The sequence below is a fragment of the Saccoglossus kowalevskii genome, chromosome 7 (genome assembly GCF_978046115.1).
Source record: "Saccoglossus kowalevskii chromosome 7, keSacKowa6.1, whole genome shotgun sequence".
Lineage (NCBI taxonomy): Eukaryota > Metazoa > Hemichordata > Enteropneusta > Harrimaniidae > Saccoglossus > Saccoglossus kowalevskii.
The window spans coordinates 22,435,652-22,453,818 of NC_140647.1; the positions used below are offsets into that span (position 1 = coordinate 22,435,652).

An 18,167-nucleotide genomic window follows, 5' to 3' on the forward strand; every position below is an offset into this window, starting at 1 on the left:
ATCAAGTATCAAGGTGTGTCATGTTCGATATGGGTCTTATTGTATACTTCTTTAATTTTATAAGAGAAACATTTTTCGTGAGTCAGTGAAGGAGCAAAATATATAGCACTGAAAATTTCTCAGGGCGAAATATTGTCTCCATGAATGCCATTAAATCGTAAAATCTGCGCTTTACTACAGAAGATTAGGCCAAAAATAGCCAAACTGGGCTTCAAAATTAGTGTTCATTGCTAGAAATATTGAAGAATATAACAAAAAAGTACAGACAAATTTGGGCGATAAAGTCTGGTAATGAAAAGATTAAACAGTTTACAGAAAAATACATTGTTTATTTACACAAAATACAAAATGTGTGCATTACAGGATGATTACTGCCCATTTAAATGTAAATTTGGGGTTACTCCTTCGGTTGTGGAGAATACAAGTCTGTTACTTTCTTTCCCATTTTGCATTCTAAACTGAAATACACATTAATTCTACCACATGAATGCAGAGCAAAGTAAACTGATACCTTTAATCGATTAAAGGGCCACAAGCTAAATAGTCAGTGCTAACAGTGTTGTCAGCGTACTATGGATACATAAATGAGTCTGTCTAGGGAGCGGAAAGATCCTTTCATAATCAATACTAGTGTTCACTGGAATAAAATTGTTAGTTTTGTGTTTTATTTTAAAGTGAGAGGGTCGATCGTCACCTGCGCATGCGTGGGAATTGAGTTTCAAGCGATGATAACAACACACGCTAAGAACAGAAAGGCTCATGGGTAGACGATGCTTGTTTGTAAACAGTGACATGCTATGGCCACCTGGTGCATGCGTAGGTGATGACTCCCCAGCTTTAAATAGATGTATTGCTAGAACTGATAAAGTTGGAGAGTCCCTTAAAGTTTCTATTGAGCTGAGGGTGCCTGGTATGTGCTTTTAAAGTCAATAATTATGCGTTTTCAGTAGTTATGGCAATAAATTTACAAGTTTATAGAAGAAGGAAAAATTTTGAAATGCAGCACCAAGCAAAGTAGCACAGCACAGTGTCCATGATGGTTGAGTCTTGTTTGACATTTTTTCTGAGAGGCCTTTCCGTGAACAGTTATAATTCTGTAGAATTTGTAATCTTAGAGAATTTGTAATATTGTATATGTGCAATTTGTACAGCATTAATTTTTTCACAGAATTTTGCCATGTGCCCTTGCAATTGTTCCCAAATCCATCATTAGCATTTAGATATTGATATTAATTATAAAATTTAATCGTTTAAGGTCATATCTTGAGAAGGTTGATAAATGAGCTGATCAATATCATTAGATGCTTATCCCATAATAGTATCTATCATTCAGGCCACTGGAGGTTTTCTTTCTGAATTTTAATGAGATCCATAATTCACTGTCTAATGAGGTTGTTGAGTTGTATCACTATTAAGATATGGAAGAGCATTTGACATTCTGCAAGAGTTTTTAAAGAAACAATGTTTGGCAATTGAATTATACATTGAGGTCAAATGGCTCTTTTCCCAGGGGACGTAAGAGGGGAAAGCCACAGGCACCAAATAGTACTGTCAGAATTTCATACTGTAAAAGCCCTACAAGACTTGCAATAGCTATTAAGTTGTAGTCTATTTTATATTCTGTCATAGAAAGAGATCGTTATAGAGCAGATAGCAAAGTGAACGATTGATGGGGATATTATCTCCTGACAGTTTGTTAGATTTACGGTGACCCCAATAATTACCGGGATTATTATAGCAAACATTTACAAGCTGGCTTCATCTATAAATGTAGCTTAAAATATCAGTGGTTGATTTTTTCTAATTCATGTATTTGGTATATCATTGTCATATGGAATCATCACAAGTTGCTTTGGAAATTGGATGCCATTGACTGTTCTCTTGCAGTAAAAAAGAATTAATCTTGCTAAATAAAATGTGTTTTACAAATTACAAAATGAAAAAAAAAATGTATTTCTCGTTGCTACAAATAATTTGGTAGAGATTGTTAACTGATTCATGAGTGACATGAGTTATTCATGCCATCACTTTGGTTCATTTGCTGCAATCTCGACTCTTAATACCGACTTTTCAACATGCAATTTATCCTATCAGGAAATTTGAATGCTATTCGCACCAAATTTGTTGATTTAAAAATTGACACCTAACACTTGCTTGATTGCATCTATTATCTCTGTACTTCCTGTAATGTGATTTTTATACAGGTCACTATTTTTTTTGACCTATAGTTATGATTTTGTGCGACGCTATTAAAGGAATTTAGCAGCCCATTGTGCAATTATAAAGATATAAATGGTTAAGACCATCTACACTGACTCGATACTGTAGATCAGATGCACCAAGTGACATTTAATTCTCTCTCAAGAGAATCAGTTGCCATAGAAATGGGATATTTCATTGGCTTGAGATAATAAGCAGATTGAAATAAGTAGAAATTAAGAGCTTCTGACTTCATAAGTCTTATAAGCTGGGAGTTGCTGTCTATATCAGTGCCTATAATAGTATTTATTGTCTTATCTTCAGAAACCAGAAAGATAGACGTGTAAAACATAACAGTCACAATAAAGACTATTTTAAGAAGAAATAAAAGTCGCAATGTTTTGAGAAAAAAAAAAGTATCATTATGCTAACTTATAACTAACCAACCTTTATCTGTATTTATTTTGATGGGTGTTTGGGGTGGGGTTGGGATAGGGTGGGGTGGGGTTGTGTTGTGGGGTGGGGTGAAGTGTTGTGGGGTTGGTGGGGGCGATGTTTTTGCAAAGCTGCTCCTGGCGTGCATGTACCTATAGTTGTAAAAGCAGATATATTTATATTAATTTTTGATTTTTCAATTGTGGCTTGTATATTTTCTATTTCTGACTGAATCACCATGGTGAAAATAAGGTCAAAATTGTAATAAACATTTATTGCCTGAGGGTCCATTTTAATTTGATGTCAATGCAATGTAATATGCAAATACGTAATTATAAATCGTGGCCACATATTGGTTCATTTTTCAGCATTTTAACTCTACAAATATAATATTTTTCAGATACTGTATAAGTAAATGATAGAAAAATGTTTACACTGTCTTCATGAAAAAAAGAAATTCAAAATTCACTGTCAATCATTTCAATATGGCCTTGAATATTAATTAGGTGATAAATGCTTTATTAAGCTATAAATATTGTAACAATGTATATCTATAAAAGTCTACTTGTAATGCTGGGTAATTATGCCAATTAGTGTTTTATTTTCAGAGTTAAAAAATCTCCTTTCAATCGTGCTGTCAATCTTTCAATATTTCATTTGCATAATAATGCATATTTTGCATATTTTAATGCTTTGATATTTGCACATCTCAGCAATTTAGTGATCTTTAAATTAAAAAGTGCTCGGTAGGGGAGAAAGAAAGTATTAAGAGCTAACAAAAATAAAAAAATTAAAATTTTTGATCCAGAAGTAAATAATCAGCTGAAGAAAAATAACTAAACAAATTATTAATTATGTAAATGATAAATAATGAATTAAAAAAATAACCATCAGTTATTTTTTTTTCACATGTCGTAAAGTGTTGTGCAAATTGGAATTGGAATCTAAATGCTTAATAGCTTTAAATATTCAATTAAAAACATTTTAAATTCATCCGTGGTACTACGTGAACACGGTTTCTTACATGTCCTTAACCTGCTTTCGTTATTAGTATCATCCTCGGACTCAATAATGTATGAAAGCAGTACTGCCATCACGTTGTCAGAAATGTTACATTTGTATCTGTCAACATACTAGTTAGATTTCAGGAGTTTCTATGAATGTGATGTTAGTAACTCGCTGTCTGTCAGCGTTTTCTTTTCTGTGAATGTGACGGGTTACTATCTTGCTGTGGCCTTCAAACACAAAGGTGAATGAATTCTCGGTGTAAAGATTGATTGCTGTATGTTAATTGATGAATCATAATGTACCCTGTATCAATAGCTGTGTTCTTTTCAACCGCTGCGCTCTGTGTATGATGTTCTCGCTGTTAAATTGGAGAATTCCGAAAAACAGCTTTTCATCTTTGAGGTATGAATTTACATGAATGTTTCATTTGCATTACAAATACATGTATACTGTTATTGAGACGCTTTTACTTGTTACAATGTCACTAGGACTGCAGCAAGTTTGGCGTTTTCAGTGACTGTCGTTATATGTTACTACATACATGATCCAAAGCCATTATAAAGCTACAGGTGCGGTTACTAACAGATATGTGTACCTAATGGGTGCAGTTTATATGTTCACAGCACTGCCAAGTGTCATAGGTCAGTTATGGAACTTCTCATGTAATATTGCCTACTAACACATAGCCTACTGACGCCATTTTTCCCCCCATTCATTTCATCTATTCATGGATGTTTTCAGCAGGTGGTTTTCATTGAGGAGTTGTTACACATGTAGACTATATGATGTGAGCTGTATTCGGTGTTCAGCCCCTATTCCTTCAAGGTTTGATGAATGAATATTGCATTAGAATATTTTTTTCATGGAGTATGCCATAGTATGAAGCGTTCTCTTTCATGACTTCTACACCTTAACACGAATCTCTCTCGAATATCTTGTTTGGACAAATAACTACCATTAGAGGTCAGACAATGATATTTCCTGTATTAGAAATTGATATGCCCATTATTTGATTGACATGTGTATACAGGTAAATAAATAGAATTTTAAACATACAGCTGACAAGTGATTTGTTTTTAATTGATTGATCATTATCATATTTATCACATTCCAGTATTTACTGTTATCATTTGGTATGCTTGAAAAAAAGATATACAGGTTGTATTTACTATAATTATAGTACTATGAAATACTTTATTTTCGCGTGAAATTAATTTTCGCTGAAGGAGTGATTTAGTGAAAATAAAATCCATCGAATATACCTTTTTCCTAAACTTTACATTTAACTCATCAAAAATCAGTGAAAATAAATTCTATACAAAACACACATAAATGTTTTTTCAGTGAGAATTAATTCCAGCTAAAATCAAGTATTTTACAGTGTTATAATATTCTGGTTCAAATTAAAGTAAAGGCATAAAATAGAGTAACAATTCTGTGCTTCACAATTATCACGACTGCAAATGTGAAACAGCTAAATATCAAGCAATGGCATGTCTGGTTAGCATTAATCTAATATGATTTCTATGTATCTGTTTGAAAAATTAAAATTTTTGTATTTTGGGCAATTGTTATGTCTGCTGAAATTACTTACTTGTGTAGATATGGAATATAACCTATGACATCACTCATCTAATCAGTTCGCGTAATTGTAAATATTGGTATACAGTATAGGAGTGACTTCCTACGAAATTGATGATTGGGTGCAGTACATGTAGATGGGCAAATCAGTTACTGATACAGTATCACGTTTTCTTCTAAAGACAGGTAAGCAAATCACACACTAGATGGATTCATGGTAGTCATGGTTGTGCTTTCATTTAAGCACAGGTAGATAAATCAGAAAGCAGGTGCACAGATCAGTCATTGACACATGGTTGGGTTTTCTTCTAAAGACAGGTAGGCAAATCATACAGTAGATGGATTCATGGTAGTCATGGTTGTGCTTTCATTTAAGCACAGGTAGATAAATTAGAAAGCAGGTGCACAGATCAGTCACTGACACATGGTTGGGTTTTCTTCTAAAAGACAGGTAAGCAAATCATACACTAGGTGGATACATGGTAGTCATGGTTGTGCTTTCATTTAAGCACAGGTAGATAAATCAGAAAGCAGGTGCACAGATCAGTCACTGACACATGGTTGGGTTTTCTTCTAAAGACAGGTAAGCAAATCACACACTAGGTGGATTCATGGTAGTCATGGTTGTGCTTTCATTTAAGCACAGGTAGATAAATCAGAAAGCAGGTGCACAGATCAGTCACTGACACATGGTTGGGTTTTCTTCTAAAGACAGGGAAGCAAATCATACACTAGGTGGATTCATGGTAGTCTGGTTGTGCTTTCATTTAAGCACAGGTAGATAAATCAGAAAGCATGTGCACAGATCAGTCACTGACACATGGTTGGGTTTTCTTCTAAAAGACAGGTAAGCAAATCATACACTAGGTGGATACATGGTAGTCATGGTTGTGCTTTCATTTAAGCACAGGTAGATAAATCAGAAAGCAGGTGCACAGATCAGTCACTGACACATGGTTGGGTTTTCTTCTAAAGACAGGTAAGCAAATCACACACTAGGTGGATTCATGGTAGTCATGGTTGTGCTTTCATTTAAGCACAGGTAGATAAATCAGAAAGCAGGTGCACAGATCAGTCACTGACACATGGTTGGGTTTTCTTCTAAAGACAGGGAAGCAAATCATACACTAGGTGGATTCATGGTAGTCTGGTTGTGCTTTCATTTAAGCACAGGTAGATAAATCAGAAAGCAGGTGCACAGATCAGTCACTGACACATGGTTGGGTTTTCTTCTAAAGACAGGGAAGCAAATCATACACTAGGTGGATTCATGGTAGTCTGGTTGTGCTTTCATTTAAGCACAGGTAGATAAATCAGAAAGCATGTGCACAGATCAGTCACTGACACATGGTTGGGTTTTCTTCTAAAAGACAGGTAAGCAAATCATACACTAGGTGGATACATGGTAGTCATGGTTGTGCTTTCATTTAAGCACAGGTAGATAAATCAGAAAGCAGGTGCACAGATCAGTCACTGACACATGGTTGGGTTTTCTTCTAAAAGACAGGTAAGCAAATCATACACTAGGTGGATTCATTGTAGTCATGGTTGTGCTTTCATTTAAGCACAGGTAGATAAATCAGAAAGCAGGTGCACAGATCAGTCACTGACACATGGTTGGGTTTTCTTCTAAAGACAGGTAGGCAAATCATACACTAGGTGGTGGATACATGGATGTGTATGTTCTGACAGCAGATGGCCGGCCGATCAGTCCCTAACACATGGTTGTATTTTCTTTTAAGGTCAGGTAAGCAAATCCGACAGCAGGTGGGCAAATTGGACATCAATAGGTAGGTACATGTACGTCTGTTTTGACAGTAGATGGACTGATCAATCCCTAGCACATTGTTTCATTTTCTTCTAAGACAGGTTGGCAGACCAGTCATCTATACATGGGTACATGTGTTTTGACAGTAGATGGGCAGATCTGCCACTGATACATGGTTGCGTTCTGATGACAGGTCGGCTAATCAGTCTTTGATGTGTGAATGTATTTCTGAAAAGTTCATTGAATGGGTATCCTATGTTATTAAATAATTTTTGACAAAACAAGTGTTGAATTTTTCTTTTATTTTCAACTAATGAAAATACTGAAACTTGTTGTACAGATAGGAAAATCAGTGACTAATGTGTGGGTATGATTCTTTGGTTGCTTGTTGGAAAAAACAGTCAATTATATGCGAGTACATATCAAATTTTGAATTATCAATCACTTTTATAGGCCTGTGGTCATCGCGTAGTGTGTGTTTGAATTTCATGTAGACAATCTATTTCACATGCGTTGTGTACATTGCTATATGCCCAATATAATCTCCAAAAATATAGTAGTATTGCACGGGGTGCTAATATAGCCAAGCAAAAATTACTCATAAAACTGATTTTTTTAAGTGCTGTTCACAAAATTATACACTTTCCATTTTGTACATTATACATCACCCCACCCATTTACATTTCTTTAATTTGGCATATTTGCTACATGTATATGAATTATTCTCTCGACTTGATGGTTCATTATCATTGATGGCTTATACGGACTGACCTAATTACATGTGTTATCACTATCACTGTATGTCCCTGTCAGCTGTTCATCTCTTTGTCTTAATAATAAAAATTGAAAAATTATTTTCTCTGCTAAAAAATGAAGCTTATGTAGACGTTGAATTACATATTAAGGTAGAATCCGACACAGAAGCAAAAATATGGTCATTTTGTTTTTATATATATGATACTTGTATATGTTACAAGGATGGCAAAAATGATATAAAAATATGACGTTACCATACTCATTTCAAGGAAAATGGATTAATAGCATGTTTTGTATACTTAATATGTCAGACTTGGTTGTCAGCCAATGTAGGAGTCCTACTAAATATCTGACTTGGTTGTCAGCCAATGGTAGAAGCCCTACTAAATATCTGGCTTGGCTGTCAGCCAATGGTAGGAGCCCTAGAAAATATGGGACTTGGTTGTCAGCCAATGGTAGGAGCTCTACTAAATATCTGACTTGGTTGTCAGCCAATGGCCAACGGAAAGAGCTCTGCTGATTGTCAGCCAGTTGATTTGGATTCTTCTTTAAATATTTATACCACCATTACTGTCACTTGTTGCCAGGGAAACGAGTGTCCGTGGAACTACATGTATATGGCAGAAGAAAGAGAGTCCAGAGAATGGAAAACAGATTACACAACATGGCAGATGGAGCCTCTACAGATTCAAGATTTCTTTATCATCATTTTAAAAGTAATCAAGAGTATTAGTTACGGAATTAAATAACCTTGAATGAGCCTAAATTGAATTGTGCCTAATTTTGCTGTCGCCAGAATAACCACCGTAAAAAGATTGATAAGAATTAAGTTACAGAATATGAAATACCTTTAAGGCTTTTCAGTAAATGAAATCACGGCAAATAAATTAAACCAGTCTGGTTGGAGGCTTTGTAGCAGTGTGAAAATTCATTCTCTCGTGTTTTATTCTGGATTGTTAGGAAGAATGTGGTTTACGTTGTGTATGCTCTTGTTATCTGCTTAACCCCAGTCAAATTGTTTGCAGAAAAATATTTGGTGCTGATTTGTTCACGATGTATTAGATTTCAAGGATAAATTTGAGTCAAAACTGACTAGATTAATATTGCTCACAGTGTGAGTTTTTCGCAATCAGTATTGGGCGGTGTCTATCTTCTTGTGGGTCTGACCTACCTTTACACAGATATGTGGAAATGACAAAACGCACCTTGAGCTGGTTTCCAGCAAATACATGTACATCACTGGAGACAACATTTGTAGTAATTTTATATTGATCTTAGTAAAAAATGTTGCTGTTATGTTGCGGGCTTGCCTTACAAATCGTCGATCAGATGGACTACAATTCGTTGTTGACCATGAAAATGTATTTAGGGCTGAAATGCGACTATGTGTTTTAGTCTGGATGTTAGCGGGGGTTGTAGTTCAAAAGAGTTGTGAGTTCGACCGAATGTCTTTATAAAGAACACTTGTGCATCTTATAAGTGTTGTGACATCCTTGCACGTGTTGTGACGTCCTTGCACGTGTTGTGACGTCCTTGCACGTGTTGTGACGTCCTTGCACGTGTTGTGACGTCCTTGCACGTGTTGTGACGTCCTTGCACGTGTTGTGACGTCCTTGCACGGAAATATCAATCCACACTGCGAAACTTTGAATAAATGGTAGAAATTAATAAAACACAAGTAGCTCGAAACAATTCCTTTTTTTTAATGGACTGTATTGATATATGATAAAACCTTTATAAACTATATATGCTTACACGACTCTCTTGTATGGCTAACGTCGCAAGCTCTTGCGCTTCCACTGTACATCCTTGAGCCGCAAAAACCATATGTAGTTCTTAAAGGGCGGTGGTCGTCGTGCCGTGTCCTGTTCGATATGGGACTCATCATAGCGCCATATACATCGCGTGTAAAATACATTGTTTATTTACATAAAATAAGAACAGGACGTGGCACGATGACCACCGCCCTTTAAGAACTAGATTTGGTTTTTGCTGCCCAAGGAAGTATCATTGGCCCCAAAACTTGCTTGCCAATTTGCAATAAAAAAAATTAGCCAATATTTTGGGATATTTTTTTTTTTTTTTGAATAACTAAACTGTAGCTTTGAGCAATGTACACACATGGTATTCTAATTGGTTAACTCAAACATAAACACAAAAATGACACGCTTTCAAACCCAAGGGAAATCGTAGACAAAACTAGACTGTGCTTTTTAGACATTAATCACTGTCAGATTCTGATAGAAACATGACAGGTTTACACATTATGTTGTCTAGTTACCATGTTATTGAAATAACCTGTGTGTCTTGCTTACATTTGTCTTGTGTATGTGTTTATCTAATTACAAACTCATGTGAAAATTAAATAAATTAGTTGAACGTGCTCTTTTCCATTTTTTTGGTTTCTATATTCCTGTTGGGTAATAGAGATACCAGCTGACAGTGATATCAAGATGATTGCATGCTCATAGTGTTTCACTTTTCCTATTGTGCGATCGTAATCATGTTCAGAAGTGATATGTGAATATTCACGTCTTGCTCGGAGTCTTTTTAGATGCTTCGTACTAGAGAGAAGCAGATTTTTGTGGAACAAATTATCTCTGCATGTATGGATCATATTAACTCGTAGTGTGTAGACAGAAATTCATTAATTCATGACTTATTGTTTTGCAGTATTAAAAGAAACTGTAATAAAAAAAAGTGTTTTGTATTTTGACCATATAGACATACGTAAAGTTTTTTTTACCAGCTTTGTACTTATCTCATTTGACCCAAATTCAACGTATGCCACATAGCGACTATTGCACTTTAAAGTTTACAACTTTGTTCCTGTAACTGCCCTACAGTAAACTTTTCACTAGTCAATATTCTCATTCCTGTCCCTGTCATTGTACTGTACTGTACTGTACTGTACTGTACTGTACTGTACTGTACTGTACTGTACTGTACTGTACTGTACTGTACTGTACTGTACTGTACTGTACTGTACTGTACTGTACTGTACTGTACTGTACTGTACTGTACTGTACTGTACTGTACTGTACACATAATGACACCAGTCAATACAGGGAATGTGATTACATACAAAGTGCTTAATTAATCTCCACTTCAGTGTATTGTTGTGATTCTGGCTGGTCATGTCAGGGACTGTTTTAACATTGTAAATAATTAATGGTAGGTGATGACTTGTGTCATCTGGAGGGGAGGGGGGTCACTGAACTGTCGTCTCTGACATGGCCAGTTCTTAGGATGGTCTCACTGTGTAATAATTCCTAATTCATGTAGCAACATACAGCCCTTAAGGTTATCTGACCGCAGTGTACATGGAGTATATTTTTGGGCGTGAACTTGCACTTGTACTACAGAAATCTTGTTCACTGTTTAATATGATATCGCTAATTACCTAGTTGCCTGCTGGGAAATTCCGGTTGCACCAGTTCAGATTTCCTGCAACCCGGCCATATTAGAGATGGGTATGCAGGAGACTACGGTTGAAAATCAGTGTTGATTACATTTACTAGTAGAATAGCACGTATAACAGTGTAGTGTGGCGTAGTATAAAACTGTCGTAGTACAAATGAATTCAAAACATTGAGCAATTTAAAGTTGCATGATGAATGGTTAATTGGTCTATTGAGAATTGACATTTTGCGTGACAAACAGCAAAATATCAAAATATAAAATGTTTTGCCTCTAAAATATTCAGTGCTGTCACCTTTCACTACTGTGTATTGATTATTATATTAAAGGTTGTCTCAGGTCATCAGTTATGAATGACAGCTCAGAATACATAAACTTGATGGCTAGTTAAATCAAGTGATCTATTTTTCCAATTTTATGATTTTTTCGCCTGACCTTTTTCTCTTTAATCTAATTTCAGGACGTACAAATTATAGGGGAATATTTAGAAAGAAGGATATTGACGAGGCCTGCCGTATAATGAAATGTGCGCATCGAATGTGAAAGCACAAATTGATTTCTGATTTACTTCAAGGTCTGTTTGTAAGGAGTTTCTCTACTCCAATTTGAAAATAGAGACTAGAATTCTAGATTTATGGTGAGTATGAATATGACATTATTATTGCAACGTACGTACTGCATTAATCAAAATTTGCTTTTTTTCATACATCATGTGTTTTGTCATAACTTGCGTGTAGTAACACTCCAATTTTAGTTTATAAACATTTTGTGCATCCCACAATTTGTTGCTATGGAGACTGGCCAACTCAGCTAGTTTACATGATGTATGCAAGTATTTGCAATATATGTTTTAGAAACAGATTTTGTGAAGTAATAACAAACTGGTAGGTCGGCAATTTTTATTGGATGAATCATATGTGTTTGAATGTACGTATTTGTATGTGTCTTTCATCTTTTTGAGCTGAGTCTGCAAGTCTGTCGGTTTATATTCATGTGTGCGTTAATGTATCACCACCCGGTAATACTCAGTCTACAGAGTGAAAACTGATTATATAAGCTAGTTATAATCTCCCTGCCAAGTATATTGTATAAACAAAATTGGCAACTATAGAAATGGAGTGCACAGACATCAACTATAATCTACACATATTCACTGTACTTTTGAAGAAAAAAAACAGTGTTGTTTGTCGTTGATATTTTTACTTCATTTCCGACTCATTCTGTTCATTTCACAGTTCATTTCCCAGTGATATTCCTTTATTCCTTGGGGTGCCCAGAGAGTAGAAACCAGAATCTGTCAGGAATTGTAATTTCTTGATTTGAATTCCTCCACCAATCAATTAAATATTTAATGGCTTAACACATGTCAAGTACTTACATAGTTTGTATTGCACTAAGCAACTCTCTGTTCATTCATTCAGTACATGTGACAAGGTCCTTGGTAAAATCTTATTAATGGTTCCTAATCCTGTGTCCACGTTAATTTGTGCAGTCATGTACTGGATATGATTGCTAGTTTAACCAGAAGGAAAACATTCTCTCATTTCTGGAGTTCCCACTGCGTGCCTTGAAAACTGATTTTTACACTCATAGTATATACAGTCCATGTGTATAAAAGACGTTACTGCTCAGAACTAAAACGTATAGGATATCCAGTGAGTGAGTCTTCTTTGCATGATACCAAGAGCGATACCAAGAGCGTAGTAATTCTTTGATTTGTTCAAGCCTCTGGTCAAATGTATACATTTTTGTGTACTACTATCATGCAAATCTATATCAAATAGTTTGAACTTTCTCTGTATATACTGCCAGAAAGTAGACAAATTTTGTCGTTTCAGGTATTTCCATATGGTCTGATAAATTCTTAATTTGCATGTACATATGGATACCCGGCATCTTAAATTTTCGAGGTTTAATATTCCAGCTCACCATACTGCCTTCACGTATTACAATGAAGTAACTTATATGTATGAGAATGTGGCGTATGGTAGTCGTACCACCACAGCCCAAACAGAGTAATGTGCAGCCAATTTGGTTGCTTCTTCTATGTCGTATAGACATTATATAAATTGATTGTCAAGGTGTGATGTTCTAGCTCACTGCCTCCACATATTACCTTGAAATATCTTATAAGAAAATGATATATGTTAGTTGCACCGCCATAGTTCAAATGTTTAGCCAATTAGGTTGCTTCTTCTATGTAGTATACATATTATATAAACTATATTCTGATCTCCTATGTGAAGGGGATTTCAGGCATAAATGTTTTTGATAGAGGCTTCTCTTGGTTTTTTTTTTTCTGGATGGGCAACTTCTCAGATAGTAATTACTTGTATAAAATTACATAACCACTTCTGACAATTTGTCAATTTAACTTTTCCGGTGTCACATGCCAGGAATGAATGAACATATTCTTGAGTGACGTCAACAATTAAGGCATATCGCTTCACGAGAAACCAAAAATTTGTCCAAAATTCAAAATTCCACTGCATTGAAACTCTATTAACTTACATTGGTTACAAAAGAGTATGCACTTTATATTACTGATTACATATTCCAAGGATCGTGAACGGTATCGATCAAATACGATGACACCGTTGTAACAGACATAATTAGGTGTCATATTTTTACATTGAAACTTTTCTTCTTTACACTAGAGATGACGGTGAAGTGTATAGGCTGGAAACACTTTGAAAATAAATCGTAATCATTGCAAACTACTCACAAGTTCACAGTATTTGAAATAGTAATAAAACGATTAACCCATAGCTTTGCCGTCACATCCATTATGATACAACTAGCACTCAAACATGCACGCTTACAAAATAGACTACTGTAAAATACTTTATTTTAGCTGGAATTAATTTTGCTGAAAAGACTATTTGGGTATTTTGTAGGGAATTTATTTTCACTGATTTTTGACAAGTTTAATGTAAAATATAGGAAAAAAACTTAGTTCACTGGATTTTATTTTCACTGAATCGTTCTTTCAGCGAAAATAGTGAAAATTAATTCCAAGCGAAAGTAAAGTATTCTACAGTATCTTCAGTGTCTACAGTATTTACCACATGGGTTCATGGAAAGAGTAATGTATGCAGTTATTTGTAATTGTTATATTTTTCTGGTTTATATTTTTCATGATTGATATAGTATAAATCTCTTAATCCATTTGAGATCATAGATTGTAATAAATTTGCTGTCATAACCATGCATGCCTTTTGAGCTCTGCTGTCTCTATATTTGTTAAAAAGTTAAATTTTCTTGTTGAAAACCGCAAGTCCGATTGTTTTGATATATTATGCATCATATAGGTATCTAAGGTGGATCTATCTCAGATTTGATCATTTCATAATGATATCTTCAATTCTCTAATTTTGATGAATATTTTTTATCATTTTTAGTAAAAAATGATATTTTCGACTTCTTGTTGAATACTGCAAGTCTGGTTGCTTTGATATTATACATATAGTTACTACACATGACTTGTTCATATCATATCTTTAATTCTCTAATGAAAATGTGCGTTTTGAACAGCAGAGTTATCTCAGCGGAGAAGGAGCTTGTTAATAGCTACCATAGAAACTAACAGTTTTATCAGAATAAGGTGTAACTAAATTTGATTTGTAATTCTAACCTCCAGCACTTGATGTAGTGCTAACACAATATTATATAGTCAAGAGTATGTAGGAAACAAGAGATAAGTATGTAATTGGGTCAGCGCATATGTGTGTTCATTGCCGAAGGTGAGAGCTACTTGTATAGTCTATTCCTTAGTGTGTCTAACGATATTCTGATTTATACAAGCTGATTTTTTTTTTTAGGTATGTATAACTTTGATATCGGCATTTTAATATCATGGCGAGTTGAAATTTATATTTATTCACACTTTCAATATGACTGGCTGTGTGTATTTCTACATGAAATGCTACGTAATGTATTCGTTGCTAACTGAAATGTGCACATCTTTTATAGTGTGGCTGAATTTTCGTTTTGGTTGATACTTACAATTTTATACAGATGTATTTCAATATACATATATATATTCATGAAAGTACACGTACTATGTATGCAATCCAGCAGTGTGTGTGCTTTGTGATTTGCCATGCCAGTTGACAGTGTCCTCCAATCCATCATATGCAATTATAGTATGTTTTTAATCTGTAGATCCATACTATATTAAATTTTTAATCATGATTTGTTTTGCTATAAAGTAATTAACATACAAATGTTGTATAATATCAAGCATTTCCAATTTGTTTTTTTCCCCAAGCGAAGAATCAAAGGAGTGAGTGTCACTGTTTTCCTTTCGTGACCAGTGCCGCACAGTGTAGTCCATTTTGCTGCGATCATAGAACCAGGCTTTTGAGTGTTGATACTACCGGGTATTTCTTTCACAATCGTTGACTTTGTCTGTCTCGAAATGTCAATAAGGGAACAGCAATGTCATCCGATGATTGCTAACCCATGTGGTTTATCCATTCCATGGTATTGACATTGTGTTGCTGTACATTGATCTACCTAGATGCTTTATTTTACTTTTACTCTATTGTACCACCCCCATAGACCAATGGCTTTTGCTGTTGGATAACAAAGCCCCGAACACTCCGAATGTTTCAAAACGTCAGCAACGCACATTCACTGTGGGATTTCTTCTGGAAGCTTTTTCGTTGATTCTGCATATTTAGAATTTCTATGCTGATTTCATATGGATGATTTTATTATCAATTCGTCTTATTTTAGTGATATTTTTTGAGAAACTTGTCCTAATATTTTTCCAAAAATTCTATTTTTAGAACAGTTCCATTACATTTTTTGCCACTTTTTAAAACCCAGATTTTTAAAATAATTGAGACCAACAAAAGGTACCTCACCATTTACAATATATAATTTTTCAGCCTAGGTCACAAGTCAATATCCTTTTGCTCGGAAGTACAACTTATTGGAATGTGAATAAATTCTGAGTATTTGAAATCATGAGTATGCTTCTACCTTAAACCAACTTTACAATAGAAAGGTTCAATCTTAATCCGGTGAATTGAGTACGAGAGTTGGTAGGCGGGTTTGTTTTCTCTTTTTAATGGATTTTGTTTTAAGAATCATTGTTTTGTTTTTTTATCAAATATTTTTTCCTTCACAAACACTATGACAACCTTTTAGTATCCCACATTCATTTCATTCTGCACTAAGAAATCAATGTTAATGATATCTAACCAACTTGTGTTACAAAATTTTGGATGAATTTTGTCTTGTTTTTTGTTTTTTTTAAATTCACAGATTTGCTCGTGAAAAAATGAATGTAATTTCCAAGTTTACTATGATTTAATTTAGCAAATTTAATTTATGGAAAATCAAAGTTTGCAAAAAATGTTTGTTGAATCATTCATTAGAGAGAATTGTTAGTGCAATGTGTGTTTGGTTGAGACTTGCAGAGATAAAACTATTTGTCACAGTTCAGTAGTCCAGACAAACAAAACATTTGAATTGTGCAAGTATTGGAGTTGTGTTGAGATACTAAGTCACTCTTTGACTTCTTTTGGCTTAATACCGCTGTACAAAGTTCATGTAACCAGTAACCTATATACCATTCATCATGTTTATTTCTAAACTGCTCTCATTAATTTCTCCCCCAGTGAAATAAATACAGCGAGTACGTAGTTTCTGATGCAATTGTTGTGAGTTTGCCGCAAGCTACTCACAGAAATGCCTGCTTGTAAACAGCATGTCTTGACTAACAAATATGGTTATTGTGTAATATGCGGTCTGTCAACTTAGCTTGAGTACAGTGACAACTAATACATGTGTATGGCTATCATACAGGCAGTGATGTGAATAATGTATTTATAAAACTTGGATCTTATCTTCTATCAGCTCATTGTGATAACATTCACACCTAAGTTGAACCAAATGATCTCTCTGTCGAATGTAAGAACTATTTGTTATTCGTCACTGTGACATCAGTATGTACGAATGTGGTTCTACAAGTGCTGTAATTACGTGCCTCCAATCAGCACACTGAAAAATACATGCGTATTTGCATGTACCTTTTTTAGCTCCGCTGTCGACTTTGTCGAGCGGAGCTTATCATATGAGTGATTGTCCGGTGTCGTCCGTCGTCGTCGTCCGTGTCAATGTTTTACTTTTTCGACTTCTTCTTGAAAACTACAAGCCTGAATGCTTTGATACTTGGTGTATATGTCCCTTGGGTAGACCTCTCTTAGGTTTGTTCATTTCATGTTGATATCTTCAATTCTCTAATTTTGGTGAATATTTTTGTCATTTTTGGTAAAAAGTGATATTTTCGACTTCTTGTTAAAAACCGCAAGTCCAATTGCTTTGATACTACATATATAGGTACTACATGTGGACCTCTCTCAGATTTGTTCATTTCGTGATGATATCTTCAATTCTCTAATTTTGGTGAATATTTTTGTCATTTTTGGTAAAAAGTGATATTTTCGACTTCTTGTTAAAAACCGCAAGTGCAATTGCTTTGATATTACATATATAGGTACTACATGTGGACCTCTCAGATTTGTTGATTTTGTAATGATATCTTTAATTCTCTAATTTTGGTGAATATTTTTGTCATTTTTGGTAAAAAGTGATATTTTCGACTTCTTGTTAAAAACCGTAAGTCCGATTGCTTTGATACTATTCATACTGTTCATTTTCTAATAATGTCTTCAGTTCTTTAATTGAAATGTGCATTGCTAACAGCGGAGCTATCTCAGCCGATAGGCTGCTTGTTTTAATACTTATCTTTCTGTATGAACCTAACAGAAGGTATATCCACCTGAGAATAGTGTATAATGTATCCTCCTCTTGTATCAAACCTTCAGGATGTTAGGTTTAGTTATCTAGTTCCATTGAATTATTTTAAATGATATCGTTTCTCTAGTGTGTATTAGTTGTTTTGATAGGAATATCACATGTTGTGTCTATCAGTATGTCTGCTTAAATGCAATTATCTACGTGGGAGTACGCAACCCATTATAGACTT

General features: G+C 34.7%; 1 protein-coding gene across 2 annotated transcripts in view; it reads left to right on the plus strand.

Moving 5' to 3' along the window:
• Positions 1 to 18,167, plus strand: part of LOC100376630 (transmembrane protein 198-like) — a 43,701-nt gene that overhangs the window by 12,714 nt on the left and 12,820 nt on the right. For both annotated transcript variants that reach the window (XM_006819026.3, XM_085501310.1), the window contains exon 2: positions 11,628 to 11,804. The gene's annotated coding sequence lies outside the window, so the exon portion shown is untranslated. The remainder of the gene's footprint in view (positions 1 to 11,627; positions 11,805 to 18,167) is intronic.